The sequence below is a fragment of the Miscanthus floridulus genome, chromosome 5 (assembly GCF_019320115.1).
Source record: "Miscanthus floridulus cultivar M001 chromosome 5, ASM1932011v1, whole genome shotgun sequence".
NCBI classification, from domain to species: Eukaryota; Viridiplantae; Streptophyta; class Magnoliopsida; order Poales; family Poaceae; genus Miscanthus; species Miscanthus floridulus.
Genome location: NC_089584.1, coordinates 39,144,207 through 39,160,010, shown reverse-complemented (window position 1 = coordinate 39,160,010; position 15,804 = coordinate 39,144,207). Strand labels below are relative to the sequence as shown.

At 45.5% G+C, this 15,804-nt stretch overlaps 1 pseudogene; it reads left to right on the top strand.

The window, feature by feature from the left end:
- The first annotated feature begins 7,627 nt into the window (after window positions 1-7,627).
- Window positions 7,628-10,493, top strand: LOC136452013 (pyruvate decarboxylase 2-like; annotated as a pseudogene).
- Window positions 10,494-15,804: the final 5,311 nt, after the last annotated feature.

Sequence of the window (15,804 nt, the reverse complement as noted above, 5' to 3'; positions counted from 1 at the left end):
GAATATTTTTCTATGACTGTCGGTGTCGGAAGTCCCGACGTAAGCCGAAACTCCCAACAGTCGGAAGTCATGACTCTTGCCGGAAGTGCTGACTCCCAGTCACAGCCTGCGTGGTGACTGTGGACGTCGGAAGTCCCGACGTGAGTCAGAACTCCCGACCCAAGCCGGGAGTCCTAGCATCGATGGTTCTACTGACCTACTGTCTGTGCTCATCGGAAGTCCCGACGTTCGTCGGAAGTCCCGACCGTCGGAAGTCCTGACGTTTGTCGGGAGTTCCGACACTGACTTGACCTAGGCCGGGAGTCCCGGCATCAGTGGTGCTGACTGTTTGTTCAACTGTGCACGTCGGAAGTCCCGACGTTTGCCGGGAGTTCCGACACTGACTTGCACCCGTGGACTTTTGACCTCGCGTGAACAGTGTTTTCTTCATACGTCGGAAGTCCCGAGATCTGCGTCGGAACTCCCGACGTAGATCTGAACGGTTAGATTTTGCCTTGGAGTATATATACCCGTCTCCTCCATTCTAACCGTTGCCCACTCATTTCATTGCAATGAACACTCGGCCAAAACAGCCCCCAAGCATTCTAGGCTCGCCACTCTTCTCTCCTTTGCCTCCAACTTCAATTCCTAAAGGGTTTGAGTGATTGGAGAGTGGTTTGAGTGAGAAAAACACTTTGAGCAAGCTTGAGCACTTGATTTCTTCGTCAAGCCGGTTTGATTTGCATTTGTTACTCTTGGGGATTTTCCCCTAGCTGGCTAGGCGTCGCCCAAGAGCTTCCATCTTGTGGAAGAGCCTTGGGAAGTTTGTATTACCCTTGTTTTCTAGTGAAGAAACTCAAGTGACCTTTGTGGTATCCTTGAGTGAGGCAAGGAGGTGGAAGAGACTCCGACCAAAGTGGTCACCTCAACAACGAGGATGTAGGAGCTCCTTTGTGGGGCTGCCGAACCTCGGGATAAATTCTTGTCTCCCACGTGCTTATTGTTATTGTGATTTGCTCGAAATTACTTGTATTTGGTTGTCTCCCTCTCTCTAGCTATTTCTTAGGGTTTGGGCCTCGATCTACGGAGTGGTGGCTTATCAACGTCAAGAGAGTGACCCAACACCTTACCTTACCACTAGGAAGTGGGTTTGTAAGTTATCGGCATCACAAAGTTCATTTTAGCACTTGTAGTTCCTTTCCCGTAGGGGTCAGAAGTGCTGACAGTTTGCGTTGGAAGTTTTGACCCAAGCTGTTGGGACTTCTGACACGTCGAAAGTTCTGACCCAAACGTCGAGACTTCTGACACGTCGGAAGTTCTGACTCAAACTGTTGGGACTTCCGACATTAACTGACTAGTGCATTTTGATTCAACTCTTTGGTTTCCGCTGTTTGGCTCCCTAGGTTTATCTAGTATCTTTTATATACTTTGTGGCTAACTTGTGAGGGGTTGTATTACTCTGATTTGGAGTTTCCATTTTGGAAACTCCTATTACTAATCGTTTCTGCTTTTAAAGGTGTTGATTTTTCAGAAACGCCTATTCATCCCCCTCTAGGCGACATCCTAGATCCTTTCAACTAGCTGTGGGGGTATTAACCCCTATACCCTTATGGCTAAGTTTGGGCCGACCCAGACCAGGGGGTCCGGCCCACTAGAAGATGACGCGTGGCCCAGCCGATCTGCTCGGAGTCCCGCGCAAGGAATCAAGGTAGACTTGGAGATCAAGCAAGATCCTAGTCGGTTAGAATAGGAATCCTTATCCGGCCACCTATGGCAATTGTAACTGGTTGGGATTAGTTTCTAGATCTATAACCCTGCCCCCCAGACTATATAAGGCGGGTAGGGGACCCCTCTCAAAGATCATCTTATTTACATACAGCAATACAATCAGACGCAGGACGTAGGTATTACGCCTTCACGGCGGCCGAACCTAGATAAAACCTCATGTCTATCTTGCGTCACCATCTCGTTCGTAGCTTGCGCACCTGTCTGCCGATAATCTACTACCTTGGGCATACCCCTAGGTAGACTGCCGACTATATTTCATCGACAGAAAGTAAGCCAATCGATATGGGTTCACCCATAAAGGACAACATAGTGAAAGTGGTAGCTATGTGGAGTAACTACTCTATGCGACAATATACCAGGCAGTAGCAGCTTATATATCACACCCCACCTACTTTATTAAGATCTACCTGCCAACTACCAGAAGATGGAAAGCAGGTAAACAAGTTTGAATCCCACATCACAATGAGCCACAAGCCAACTTGGTTTTAACCAACTATGGGTTATAGTAGCTATCCTAGGCTTTGAAAGGCCACATGGATCATAACCACAACGCTGCTAGCGATGATATTTTTTACATGTATCTTTACCTACAAAAGTTGCGCTGTCGGTTGAGAGTCTATCCTAGAAGGATATTGGTCATTATTGCTTTTGCCAAGCAGTCGATGTCTATTTTTTGTTTAAGTCAATGCTTTTTATTGAAATAACATTTCCCAGATAATTTGAATTCTTGGTCTTATCTGTTTTATTTAAATGCTTCTTTTCATGCTGAACAATGAATCCATCCAAGCCATGCTTTATAGAACAAGAAATATGTTGCAATAAATATAATGACTCATTTTTACTATATGATATGAGTAATTGGGTCAAATTTTGGGCAATAAAGTAAAGAGTTGGACTATGATATTACTCTGCATTCAAAATTTCTGCTTGGCAACCACGACTAAATGCCATATTCTTGCTATTATACTTATGCACACCAAGCTTAACGCGTCTAAAAGCACAATGCCGCCATTAGTTGTCTTTTTTCATGCATATGATCGACCTAGAAGGTCAATATACGTAATGGACAGATTGATTGTCAATTATACAACAATTAGTGAGCATTAGTCTCAGAAGGATTGTTATGGCTAAATTATTGGCTACATCAGTAACTACAGGTGTTAAGTCTAGAAGACTGCATATGCATTTGTTGAAAATAAGAACTTGTAGAGCAATAGTTTATAATTCACCAGAAGTTATGGACTCAACAAGAAGTTGAGGATATATACTTCTCCTGTAGAAGGGAATACACACAGTATTCATGCAACTGCATTATTAAAGTCTGAGCTCATTGCATATAAAAATAGTAATAGACCCCCTAATAAAGTGCGTAATATTTCCCAAATAAACCACCACTAAAGCATACATATACACCACTAGAAGTTGGTGCATGGAGAATTTTAGTATGCTATTAAATATCTCGGCATTAGAGGGAGATGAATGCCCATATTATGAAATGCCTTGATATTTATAAATCAAAACGCACAAATCCAAACTAAACTAGTTGTTTAGTTACACTCCACTATTCTATAGCACGGAGTTATACCAGATAACTATTTGTTTTGATGAGGAGCAACCAAATTGGTTAAAATCTAAATGAATGCTTCTACCCGAAGTAGATCTGGATATACCCGGGATTAATTTCATATCCACTTGACATTGGCATTTTGATCAAATTACGCGGGGACGCCTGCAAATAAGATCTAGTGGCCTAAGTCACAAGCATATGCTCATGAAGCAAGCTTATATGTCATAAAACTCCTTATACTCTTGTAGAGAGATTAAATCACCCTGCTGGTGAGTTACCTCAAGATGAGGTTCATCCTAAAGATGAAAATCCTAGCAACGCGCGCGTATAAAGCTAGGAATATAGAACAATAATGGATCTATCATTTCGGGAAATAACAAAGATCATTATTAAGATGTTTAAAGTCGAAAAATATGTGTCGACACTTGTTTGTTTCTATAATTGCTAAATGAGTCTCTTTGTGAGAACCCGGATCTAGAACAAAGTCCATAGCAAGAGTGTTTGAAGCTCTCATATTGGTTTAAATGAAACATGCAATTGAGGCTGGACCAAAAATCGCTAAGTGAATATCTTGAACCCGATGTTCGGATAGTTATGGGTCATCCTTCAATAATGGGTGGTGAAAAGCAATGGTTCAAAAGGTCCTAATAGAGACCAGTTCCTGCATAAGTTTTACAAAATATGTTTCGCTATATAATGAATCTGGCTAATGGCATGAATCAAAATATGCAGATATGGATTATGAAAATCAATGAAGAGCAACATTGAAATCTCATACCAATACTATATTTAAGAGAAATGATCTCCCCATAAATATAACAACTAACTAAAGGATCTTTCTTGAAGGAATATATGGTTATAAGTCTGAATACACCAAAATAAGTGAATTTCTTAGAAGGAATAAAGATCCATATAAGAGCTGAGAGATAAGAATGGAAAGAGGAACTAAAAGGTATACCATATAAGCACATGCACATTTCATGAGCTTTTACTATGGGTGGATATATACCTGTGATATAATGCGTTCTCCACCTAAAGTTTTGGAATTGAAGTATCCTCTAAAAATCAATATGATATATTTGGTGTTACTAGCAATACTTTCCCTGTTACGCTAGAAATATAGACTTGTCATATCTTACTATGTATTAAAGATTCTACAAGAATCTGTAATCAATCCCAAAAAAGTCACGACTATTATGATCATGAAAATTATAATGATATAAAGAATAATGATTATTAATAACATCTTGAAGATGCATGTCATTGCAACTTTGAAGTGCACAAATATGCATCCTGATATATGCATGCTAGAATATAATAAATTTCTCTGCATTATTCTCTATCTCAATGTTCTTGAAGAATAGCGAGACAAATGTCATGAAGACTATTGTGGAAATCGTGTAATCTCACTTGCACTATCCATGTCTATGTTTATTTTCAAATAATGGTTAATGTCATGGGAATGAATGACTTCAACAGTTGTCATCAGGGGGAGTATTTACAAGATATTGATCGTCATTCATGAGACTTTGCGTCGGTGTTTATTATAAACCGGACTAGTAAATTTATATGAATGTCACGCTGCTCTAGGAAGACGATGGTAGCATCCAAAAGACACGAGGATTTATACTGGTTCAGGCCGGAGCCCTACATCCAGTCTCAGAGATGATCAAGTGCATGTTCCTCGCTTGAATGCTATGAAGTTCTTACAATGGGGGTACAAGAATGGTGGAAGAGTAGAGACAGAGCTAGAGCTAGGAGATGGACTGCCCAAATGAGAATTTTGAGAGTTCGGTGAGGATGGAGAGAATGAGAATGGTAGAGGATTGCCTCGAAAGGAGGCCCTGGCTACCCTTATATAGAGTCATGGGGCCAGGTTATAAAGAAAGAGGTTCTTCCGACCGAGGGGTCATGAGCCCGAGGGAGAGAGCCTAGCTAACTTGGCTTGCAAGTAACGCCATCTTGTGGTGCATGTCTTGGCGTGGCTGTCATCATGGTCTTATGCTCACGTCACGACATGGCGTGACGCGGTGCCATAGTGCCTGTCATGGTGGCACTGTGGACACGGCAATGTTTCGCCAGTCGTCCTACGCAATGTGGTCTTGCTATGGTCTTTGTCATCGCCTCCTGATCGTTTGAGGGCATCGTACGAGAGCAGGTAGCCGCCACACGGGTTGTTAATCGTTTTACTGCTTGTGGAGTTGGTGGCCACAATCCCGGGCTCTGGGGTCGTGGCCCGTGTTGGTTTGTATGGCCTCTAAGTCAAGGCCATCATTGTGGATCCCATCCTGTACTGGGTGGGATCATACATACGTCTTGTCGGGCTGTATTTGGATGGTGGTTCTCCGTACTGGCCGTCATCGCTTGACGATGTTGTCTTGTCTCTGCTGCGTGGCGTAGGGATGGCGTCTAATCGGACCGAGATGACCGCTGTCCCCTCGGTCCTTACGGGGTCTGTGCTGCGTGCCTGTTTCATTCTGTTAGAGCAGGTGTGTTCGGCGGGACTTGATCTCTCCCCGTTCCTCCCGGGGGTCGGCGAGAGGTCATGAGCCACTGCATAGCGTGCAGCTAATGCAGAATGCAGGGGTCATGACCGCCCCCGGCCTCAGTGATTGGCCCGGTCCGCTTAGCTTAGCTGGGCCTCGATCATTTGGGCTCAAACTTAGCTTTTGGTATCGTGGGCCGCCCGAGCAGCTGACTTATCGGTGCCTTAAGATACCCGGGGTATCATAACCCCGATACTTTGAAAGTCTCAAACAATACCTTAGAAGGTGTTATTCTAATGGGGACTTCCTAACCTCTGTTGAAGGCTCTACCGTGACACCATTTATGAAAGTGGGTTTATTGTTTATGTACACTTCATATTTTTACCTCACGAGTTCTAGAAGTAAGATGATGTTAAGATTACGAAATGATCCTTGTAATGTATGTGATATATTTGTTAAGTTCCCATGTGCATATGCTTCCTGGAGAAAGCGTTCTTGGCATAGCGGGAGAGTTCTATAAGGTTGAGGGGGAGAACTTCCCTAGAATAGTAACCCTACATCAAAATTCCAGAGAATTCAAAATGATATGATCTAGAAGGTCATAATTTGTCCTGAAAACATATGTTGTACTCTTTTTTTCCTTGATGAGTTTTCGTGAAGTTTCTCATGTAAGGCTTTTAATGAGGTAACAATGTGCAAATACATTAAGTGGCAATTATGTACTCTTTCTCCATACTTTTTCCATTGTTTTTTGTAGTTTTAACGAGGTATGTATTTGTCATGGTATTCGTCTAAGGAGGAGTGTTAAAAATTCTTCAATTAGAGGATTAATTGGCTCATACCATATATGCCCTAATGGGCTCAAACAATATATGCCATGGAGACTACCATATATGCCCTGCAGGCATCTATATAAAGGAATCACATGTACATCTACATTGACTAATGAAGAGATGACTCCCCTCATATACTTGTCTTCCGTGTGTTCTTGTGTGATGTTCTTGAGGATTGAGAGAGGGAGATGTGATCTATCTACAACTTCTACACGCTTATTTCTGTGATCGGGAATAGGGATAAAAACGGATCGGATATGGACATATATCATCGATATTACATTTGTTTTCATATTTCTGTCCAGATTCGTGGATAGTGTCAACCATGCCGGATATGATATGATTAGATATTGACATCATAAATATACAATTTGAGTATTCAAATATGAATATGGTATCGAATATTAAATATGCAGACTCGAATATGAACAGATATCGACTCAAATACGATCCCTGCGACTGGAATGCGGATATGGTAATCCGTGAATATGCCAATTCTCAACACTATTGATGCCAACTTTTTCCCATGCTGAGCAACGTAGTACAGGCTATGGGACCATGACAAGACAATTCATGTACAGCCTGCACTGAGCGAACTGTGGTTTCAACTTGTCCAGACCTACGTAGTGTTTGATTTTTCCCGGGGGCTAACGCTCACATGTGCCTGCGTTGTTGAAGCCCTCAGCGGGCAGCGGCTCAGCGCCGCGCGGCTGCTGCTGGAATGGACTCAAACTTTTAGTCCACCTTGCGCAGCAAACGAACACCCAAAACCGCGACGTGCGCCTCAAACCAAAACCAAAACCACCGCCACTGCACACTAATTATTATTACTACTCGTATATGAGACGAGATGCAACGAATCCAAGCAAAGCCACGAGATGCAACGAATCTCACCCACCACTGCCCCCTGCTCTGCTGCAACTCCACTCGGCCGCCCCTCCCAACCACCCCCCCCCCCCCCCACACACACACACACACACACACACCTTGATCCTCCGATCCGTTGGTGCTTGATCGATCCATGGACACCCACATCGGATCCGTGGACGGGCCGGCACAGCCCGCGGCAACCCTGTCGGTGGGGGAGCCGTCGCTGGGGCGCCACCTCGCGCGTCGCCTCGTGCAGGTCGGCGTCAACGACGTCTTCGCGGTCCCCGGGGACTTCAACCTCACGCTGCTCGACCACCTGATCGCCGAGCCCGGGCTGCGCCTCGTCGGCTGCTGCAACGAGCTCAACGCCGGGTACGCGGCCGACGGGTACGCGCGCGCGCGGGGCGTCGGGGCTTGCGCCGTCACGTTCACCGTCGGGGGCCTCAGCGTGCTCAACGCCATCGCGGGCGCCTACAGCGAGAACCTGCCCGTCATCTGCATCGCTGGCGGGCCCAACTCCAACGACTACGGGACCAACCGCATCCTCCACCACACCATCGGCCTCCCCGACTTCTCGCAGGAGCTCCGCTGCTTCCAAACCGTCACCTGCCACCAGGTGAGTCCGTGCGTGCCCCCACTTTTGCAGTTTTGCTTGTGATTTTGGGTGGGTTTGAGTATCCGTTTCATCTGGTTGGTTAATGGCTTGTTTGCTTGTTCGTGGATTCAGGCCGTGGTGACCAATCTGGACGACGCGCACGAGCAGATCGACACGGCCATTGCCACGGCACTGAGGGAGAGCAAACCGGTGTACCTCAGCATCAGCTGCAACCTCCCCGGGCTGCCTCACCCTACCTTTAGCCGCGACCCCGTGCCCTTCTTCCTCACCCCTAGGTACCACCTGTCCCGTACAGATTCACAGGCTGCTTTTTTTTTCAGGTAACGTTGATAGTTGCTTTGCTTGGACCATGAAACTTTTCCACCAGACACCCCCACCACCAAAACCCTTCAGATTTGCAACGTTCTATATTTATCCCACTGTTGTCACGTTTGAACTGAACAACTGTTTTTGTTATTCGAGAAGTACCTAATTGAATAGGTAGCACCAAGATAATGCAATGTCATTATACATGAAGCCATCTGATGAAATCTTCAAACTAGATGAACAATCATCTTATGTGATAATGCAGTGTCATATAATTTCTTTTCAAAGCCAATTTAACGAGTGTCAAGGCTGTAAACTTGTAATATGGCACTGCAAATGTGGGAAACTTGATGCTATCAGAAACCATGGTATTAATAATTCTGTCGTAATACTGCAGGATGAGCAACAGGATGGGGCTAGAGGCTGCAGTGGAGGCAACTGTCGAATTCCTGAACAAGGCCGTGAAGCCAGTGCTCGTCGGCGGCCCCAAACTGCGTGTGGCAAAGGCAGGAAAGGCATTCGTTGATCTGGTAGATGCCAGTGGCTATGCCTATGCAGTGATGCCATCGGCCAAGGGTCTTGTGCCAGAGACGCACCCCCATTTCATCGGCACCTACTGGGGCGCCGTCAGCACTGCCTTCTGTGCTGAGATTGTTGAGTCCGCAGATGCCTACCTCTTTGCAGGCCCCATTTTCAATGACTACAGCTCTGTTGGCTACTCATTCCTCCTCAAGAAGGACAAGGCCATCATCGTCCAGCCTGAGCGTGTGATAGTGGGGAATGGGCCGGCATTCGGATATGTGATGATGAAAGAGTTCTTGTCTGAATTGGCTAAGAGGGTTAATAAGAACACCACTGCCTATGAGAATTACAAGAGGATCTTTCATCTTTGTACCTGAGGGCCAGCTGCTGGAAAGTGAACCAAATGAGCCACTGCGAGTGAATGTGCTCTTCAAGCACGTCCAGAAGATGTTGACCGGTGATAGTGCCGTGATTGCTGAGACTGGTGACTCCTGGTTCAACTGCCAGAAGCTTAAGCTACCAGAAGGCTGTGGGTGAGCACTCTACTCTGTTCTGGAGTATTTGTTTCTCTTGAACTGTTCTGTGCCTTGTTCTCATGAGAACTGTCTGCATGCTGCAGATACGAATTCCAAATGCAGTATGGTTCAATTGGATGGTCAGTTGGTGCATTGCTTGGCTATGCTCAGGGTGCAAACAACAAGCGTGTGATTGCCTGCATTGGTGATGGGAGCTTCCAGGTGAGGTTTCATTGCCTGATCAAACTATCTTTTGCTCTCTGATGCAATTTGTTGGATGATGGCTCAATTCTAATATGATACTGGGCCAACCTTATGCAGGTTACAGCACAGGATGTGTCAACTATGCTGCGATGTGAACAGAACAGCATAATCTTCCTGATCAACAATGGTGGGTACACTATTGAGGTGGAAATCCACGATGGACCATACAACGTCATCAAGAACTGGAACTACACTGGCCTTGTGGATGCCATCCACAATGGAGAGGGCAAGTGCTGGACCTCCAAGGTAAATTGTTTGCCCTTTGCCTGATGCTTGCCAGAAACACAAACATTTGAACTAGCAGATGATGTTGTTCAGCTGAAGAACTGGTACTAATGGATTGCGATGATAACTTGTGCAGGTGAAGTGCGAGGAGGAGCTGACGGCAGCTATTGAGACAGCGCTAGGGGAGAAGAAGGACTGCCTGTGCTTCATCGAAGTGATCGCGCATAAGGATGACACCAGCAAAGAGCTGCTGGAATGGGGTTCCAGGGTTTCTGCTGCCAACTCCCGGCCACCGAATCCTCAGTAGAGAGTCTTGCAAGCTCCAAGCCTTAGACTCTCAGTAGTGATGGTAGCACGGTGGGGTTCAATAGAATAACTTGAACGCATTGCCCTTTCTGTTACGTCGGTTCTTTTTTCTCGTGTTTCTGTGGTCCTGTAACTATTTGTGACGTGTTCCCTGTTTCTCCCATGTGAATTTTCAGGTTGGTGATCGCCCATTTGTGTTTGTGACTATTGGTGCTATGCTACCGGTGTGATTTTAGTGGTCAGGCGAACATCGTCGGCCAGGGAGTGAATCATGTGATCCGCATCCTAATGCCGTTAGGAAGAGAAACATAGACGATATGTAGCTATAGATCTATCTCTTTCCATAGAGCAGCTGAGGTGATTGCACGAGGGAGGATCTCGACATCAAAGCTTTGGCCGACACAGCAGGCCAGCGTGATTTTTTTTTAATTTTAACATTTTTTATAACTAATTTTAAATATAACACTGCAAGTTTTTTTTTAAACTAACACTTTTGGCCGCGCCTATAGTCTGGCGCGGCCAAATGCCTGTGCTGCGCCATGCATGGTGGCGCGGTAGAGGTCTAACATGGCGACGACCGGTTTCGGTGACCGTTGACGTGACAGCTCTTGCCGCGCCACCTACCTTGGCGCGGCAGTGCAGCGCTCTGATCCATGGCACGGTAGAGCCGAATAAATACCGCGTGGCCGGCCGCCAGCACGCACCCTGCCCGCCTGCCGCCCGCGCTCGCCCATCTGCTGCCAGCCGCCGCGCGGCGCCAGCGCCCGCTCCCGCCCGGCCTTGCCCGCCCGACCACGCCGCGCCCGGCCACTCCCGCCGCGCAGCGCCCGCGCCGACCGCACCACGAACGCCGGCGCGTCAAGGCCGCCCGCTCCTAAAGTACCTCCTCTCGATTTCATATTTTTTTTGCTTATTTTTTATTTAGGATAATTAGTGATTTAGGATAGTTAGTAATTTAGGATAGTTAGGGTTGATTTCATATTTTTTTTTGATTATTATTGATTTAGGATCATTAGTGATTTAGGATAGTTAGTAATTTAGGATAGTTAGAGTTTTATGATTGGTATTGATTTATGATAGTTAGTGATTTAGGATAGTTAGGTTAGTAAATTTGTTTGTGATTTACGTAGGTTTGAGGTTGTGTGTTCTAGTATAGTTAGGATTTTGGGTTTATGGATTGTTTATGTATTTATTATTTAGTTTAGAGTTAGTTATTTATTTAGGGATTTTGGGTATAGATACTAGTTTACTCTAAACCCGAAAGGGTTTAGGTATTTTAGGGATTGATTATGTATTTATTATCTAGTATAGTTAGGATTTTGGGTTTAGGGATTTAGGATAGTTAGGTTAGTGATTTGTTTGTGAACTTACTAATGTTAATTTAAATTTTGTTAATTTGAATACTCTAACGCTTTGTTTATCAATTCGTAATAGGATGGCTCCTCCCACGCAGTACCCGTTGTACCCCATTCTTGAGGTGGAGTACGACGACCAGCACCGAGCACACATCTTGAGTGACAATGACGCAGAGGTGGCCTTGCCTCCTTTGAGGCCCCGCACGCACACCAGGGCGCACCAGTGGGACGAGCGTTATGCGCCGTACATATGGCGTGCCGACTTCCTCGAGCTTGTCCGTGTTGTCAACCACGGTCTTTTGCCCCTTTACCCAGCACTACTTACTGCAGTTGTAGACAGGTGCGAGTGCATTCTTTATACGTAAACTTTCTTCTAACAAATTTGAGGCAACTAACAGTCGTTCTATTCTTATAATAGGTGGAGGCCTGAGACACACACGTTTCACCTACCTTGTGGCGAGATGACCTTGACGTTGCAGGACATGAAGGCTATTTTAGGCCTTCGGTTGGGGGGACTTCCAGTGATAGGGATAGTTGACAACGATCACTGGAGGGAGCTGGTGGCTCAGTTTACTGGCTTTCTTCCATCGGACGACGATGCTTCCAAGAAAAATAAGTGAGTAATTTAAGCCTATTTAATACTTGCATTGCTTTCATGCAGCCATGGTGTCTCATTTTCTTTGGTCAATTTTAGAAAAAGTTCCGGGGTTTCGTCGTCCTGGATCACGGAGCGCTTTGATTACTTGGACCCACAGGCTGAGGAGGCTCTGATCGACAGGTTCGCTCATGTGTGGCTCTGGCACTTTCTTGGTGCTTTTCTCTTCCTAGACGCCTCGAGCAACATGATCAGCTGGATGTTCCTTGACATACTACGACAGCCATGGGAGAACATAGCGGCGTACAACTGGGGCAGCGCAGTCCTGGCATGGACGTATCGATAGCTATGCGTTGCCTAGCGTCGCACCTCAGGATATGCGAACCTTGGGGGTTGCTCGTACCTACTTCAGGTGTAGTGTTGGGAACGATGGCCCGTTGGGAGGCCCCTTAATAATGGTTTACCGGTAAGTACTTCGGTTCACTATATTCTTGGAGGCAGTTACATATGAATTCATTATTAATGGCTAATTTATTATCGTGTTCAATGCAGCGATGGTGAAAGCATCTAGGCCCCTAGATTGGATTTCGGTGATTAATGACAATATAAGATTACTATGACTAACGTGTGTTTTGCAGAGGCAAATAAGTTAGGTCATGGTAATGGAGATCGATTGGGCGATCATGGATGTCATGCCCCTACGATGGAAATCATTTTGGTTTTCAAAGGATGGACGACAAGGTTAAGGATGACTAGTTCTAAGTGTCGATTAGAGTTGGAGAGACACTTAGAGTAGTTTAGGACTTTGTTTTTCCTTTGGCCGTACTATTAAGGGGGCTATGGATAGGTAGCTTGACCTAGGTGAGTCTATTGAGTTAGGTGTGGTGCACACTTAATAATTCTAGCACTAGGTAGCTCCTACAAAGCCCTTTGATCTGATGGAGCAAACTTCATTCACAATTGATCGAGAGTTGGAAGTGAATGGAGGGTCAAACACTGACCGGACGCTGGCTCCGGTGCAACCGGACGCTGGCCACAGGGTCCGGTCAGTTCATTTGACTAAGGTGAACCAGTCTGGTATGACCGGATGCTGGAGGTCTTGTGACCGGACGCTGAGGGACAGCGTCCGATCGACTCCAGTAAGGTTCCAGAGAAGGGAATCAGCGACCGGACGCGTTCGGTCAGTACTGACCGGACCCTGGGGGTTCAACGTCCGATCGAGTACAGTAAGCATCCAGTGAGGGAGAAATGCGACCGGATGCGTCCGGTCAGTGCTGACCGAACCCTGCCAGCGTCCGGTCATCACTTAAACACTGGTCCACGGGTTGAACTGACCGAAGCGTCCGGTCAACATGACCGGAGCGTCCGGTCACCCCGTAGAAGCTCATAACGGTTTGTTTTTCAGCCGCTGTTATAAATACTTGACCCCTTCATGTGAGGGGGTACTTTTGCTCATTCCAACAGCTGAGAAACACGTTTGTGAGTGCCAAGAAGAGCAAGGTCCTAGTGAGGTGATTGAGATTCGTGAATCCAAGAGAGTAGCCTCATTAGTGAATCAAGAGTAGCAAAGTGTGCATCCACTGTTCTCATTAGGCTTCGAGTGGTCAAGTGAGAGTTCGTTCTTGTTACTCTTGGTGATCGCCATCACCTAGATGGCTTGGTGGAGATTGGGAGCTTGGTGATCACTCAGCAGAGCTTGTGGTTGACCCAACTCAAGTTATGAGTGGTTTTGGGTGATTCGCCGCGACGGAGTGTCGAAGAATCAACCCGTAGAGAGCACTTGATCCTTGCGCGGATCAAGGGGGAGCTACACCCTTGCGTGGGTGCTCCAACGAGGACTAGTGGGGAGTGGCGACTCTCCGATACCTCGGCAAAACATCGCCGCGTTCCTCTCTCTCTCTATTTACTTTGAGCATTTACTTTGAGCAATTCAATACTTGTCTTTACATGCATAGAATTGCCATGCTAGAGTAAGTTTGGAACATAGGTTGTAAGTCTATTGTGCGTTAGATTAATAGAAACACTTTTCTAAGCATAAGAGGTTAATTGGGCTAACCGTAGGATTTAATTATTGCAAGAAAATTTAGAATTAGCCCAATTCATCCCCCCTCTTGGGCATCTTGATCCTTTCAATTGGTATCGGAGCCCCATGCTTATGTTTTTAAGCTTAACTGCTTAGAGCAAGATGTCTCACGGGGATGGACCTCCACCTATCTTTGAGGGAGATGGTTTTCCTTATTGAAAAATTCACATGGAGGCGTACTTAGAAGCTCTAGACGTTGGAATACTTAGAGCCGCCTCACATGGTTTTCCAAGACCTAGGAATCCCGCACAACTACAAGGCGATGAGGTTAATTATAAAAAATGGAATGCAAAGGCTCGCAACACCATATTTAGAGGCCTTTGTAAAGATGTGTTCAACCGTGTAAGGAACCACAAAGACGCCCATGCACTATGGTCGGACGTTTGTGTGCTCCATGAGGGAACTAAGAGTGAGTGTGAGGAACGCTATCATCTTGTTATTAAAAAGCTAAATTCATTTGAGATGCTTCCTAAAGAATGTGCTAATGAGATGTATTCACGTTTGAATGTTCTTGTAGAGGAAGTCAATGGGCTTGGACTAACTCAAATGTCACCATCCGACGTTGTGAGAAAAATCTTGAGTGTCCTCCCCATTGACAAATATGGCCATATTGTGACTGTGCTACACTAAAGTGATCTTTCCACCGCTACGCCAACACAAATCTTGGGAAAGATCAATGCTCTTGAGATGTACATGCACATCACACCTCAAGATGGTCCATCCTCTACAAAGAAGAAAGAAAAAGACTTAGCATTCAAAGCTAGCCAAGAGAAGGGCAAAGCAAGACTTGAGTATGAGAGCTCAAGTGATGAAGAAGATGATGATGAAAGCCTTGCTCTCATGGTAAAGAAGACCGCGAAGATGCTAAAGAAGCTAAACAAGAATGGCATCAAGTTTGATGGCAAGAAGAAGAAGTTCTTCACTAGCTCAAGAAGAAAGCCAATCTCCGAAATAGATTGCTTCAATTGTGGTGAGCTTGGTCATCTAGCACATCAATGCACAAAGTCCAAGAAAGATAAGTACAAGAACAAGTACAAGGGCAAGAAAGATGACTCAAGCAATGAAGAAGAAGATGAGAAGAAGAAGAACAAGCCATACAAGAAGAGAGATGGCAAGAAGAGGGAATTCCACAAGAAGAAGAGTGGAAAGGCTTACATTGTCGGTGATCGGCTCACGGACATTGATTTATCTAGTGGATCATCCGATAATGATAGTGACAATGAGAAGGTGGCCGCCATTGCTATTGATCTTTCATCTTCACCGCCACCACCGCCATCATCCTCTACACACCTATGCCTTATGGCCAAGGGTGAACGCAAGGTATTTAATGATGATGATAGTAATGGTGATGAGCATGCTAGTGATGATGATAGTGATAGCGATAGTGATGATGATGGCTCACCTTCTTATGATGATCTTGTTAAAATACTAAGAAAATATACTAAGATCATTAGAAAGAGAGGAGCTAAAATTGAAAAACTAGATGCTAAGAAT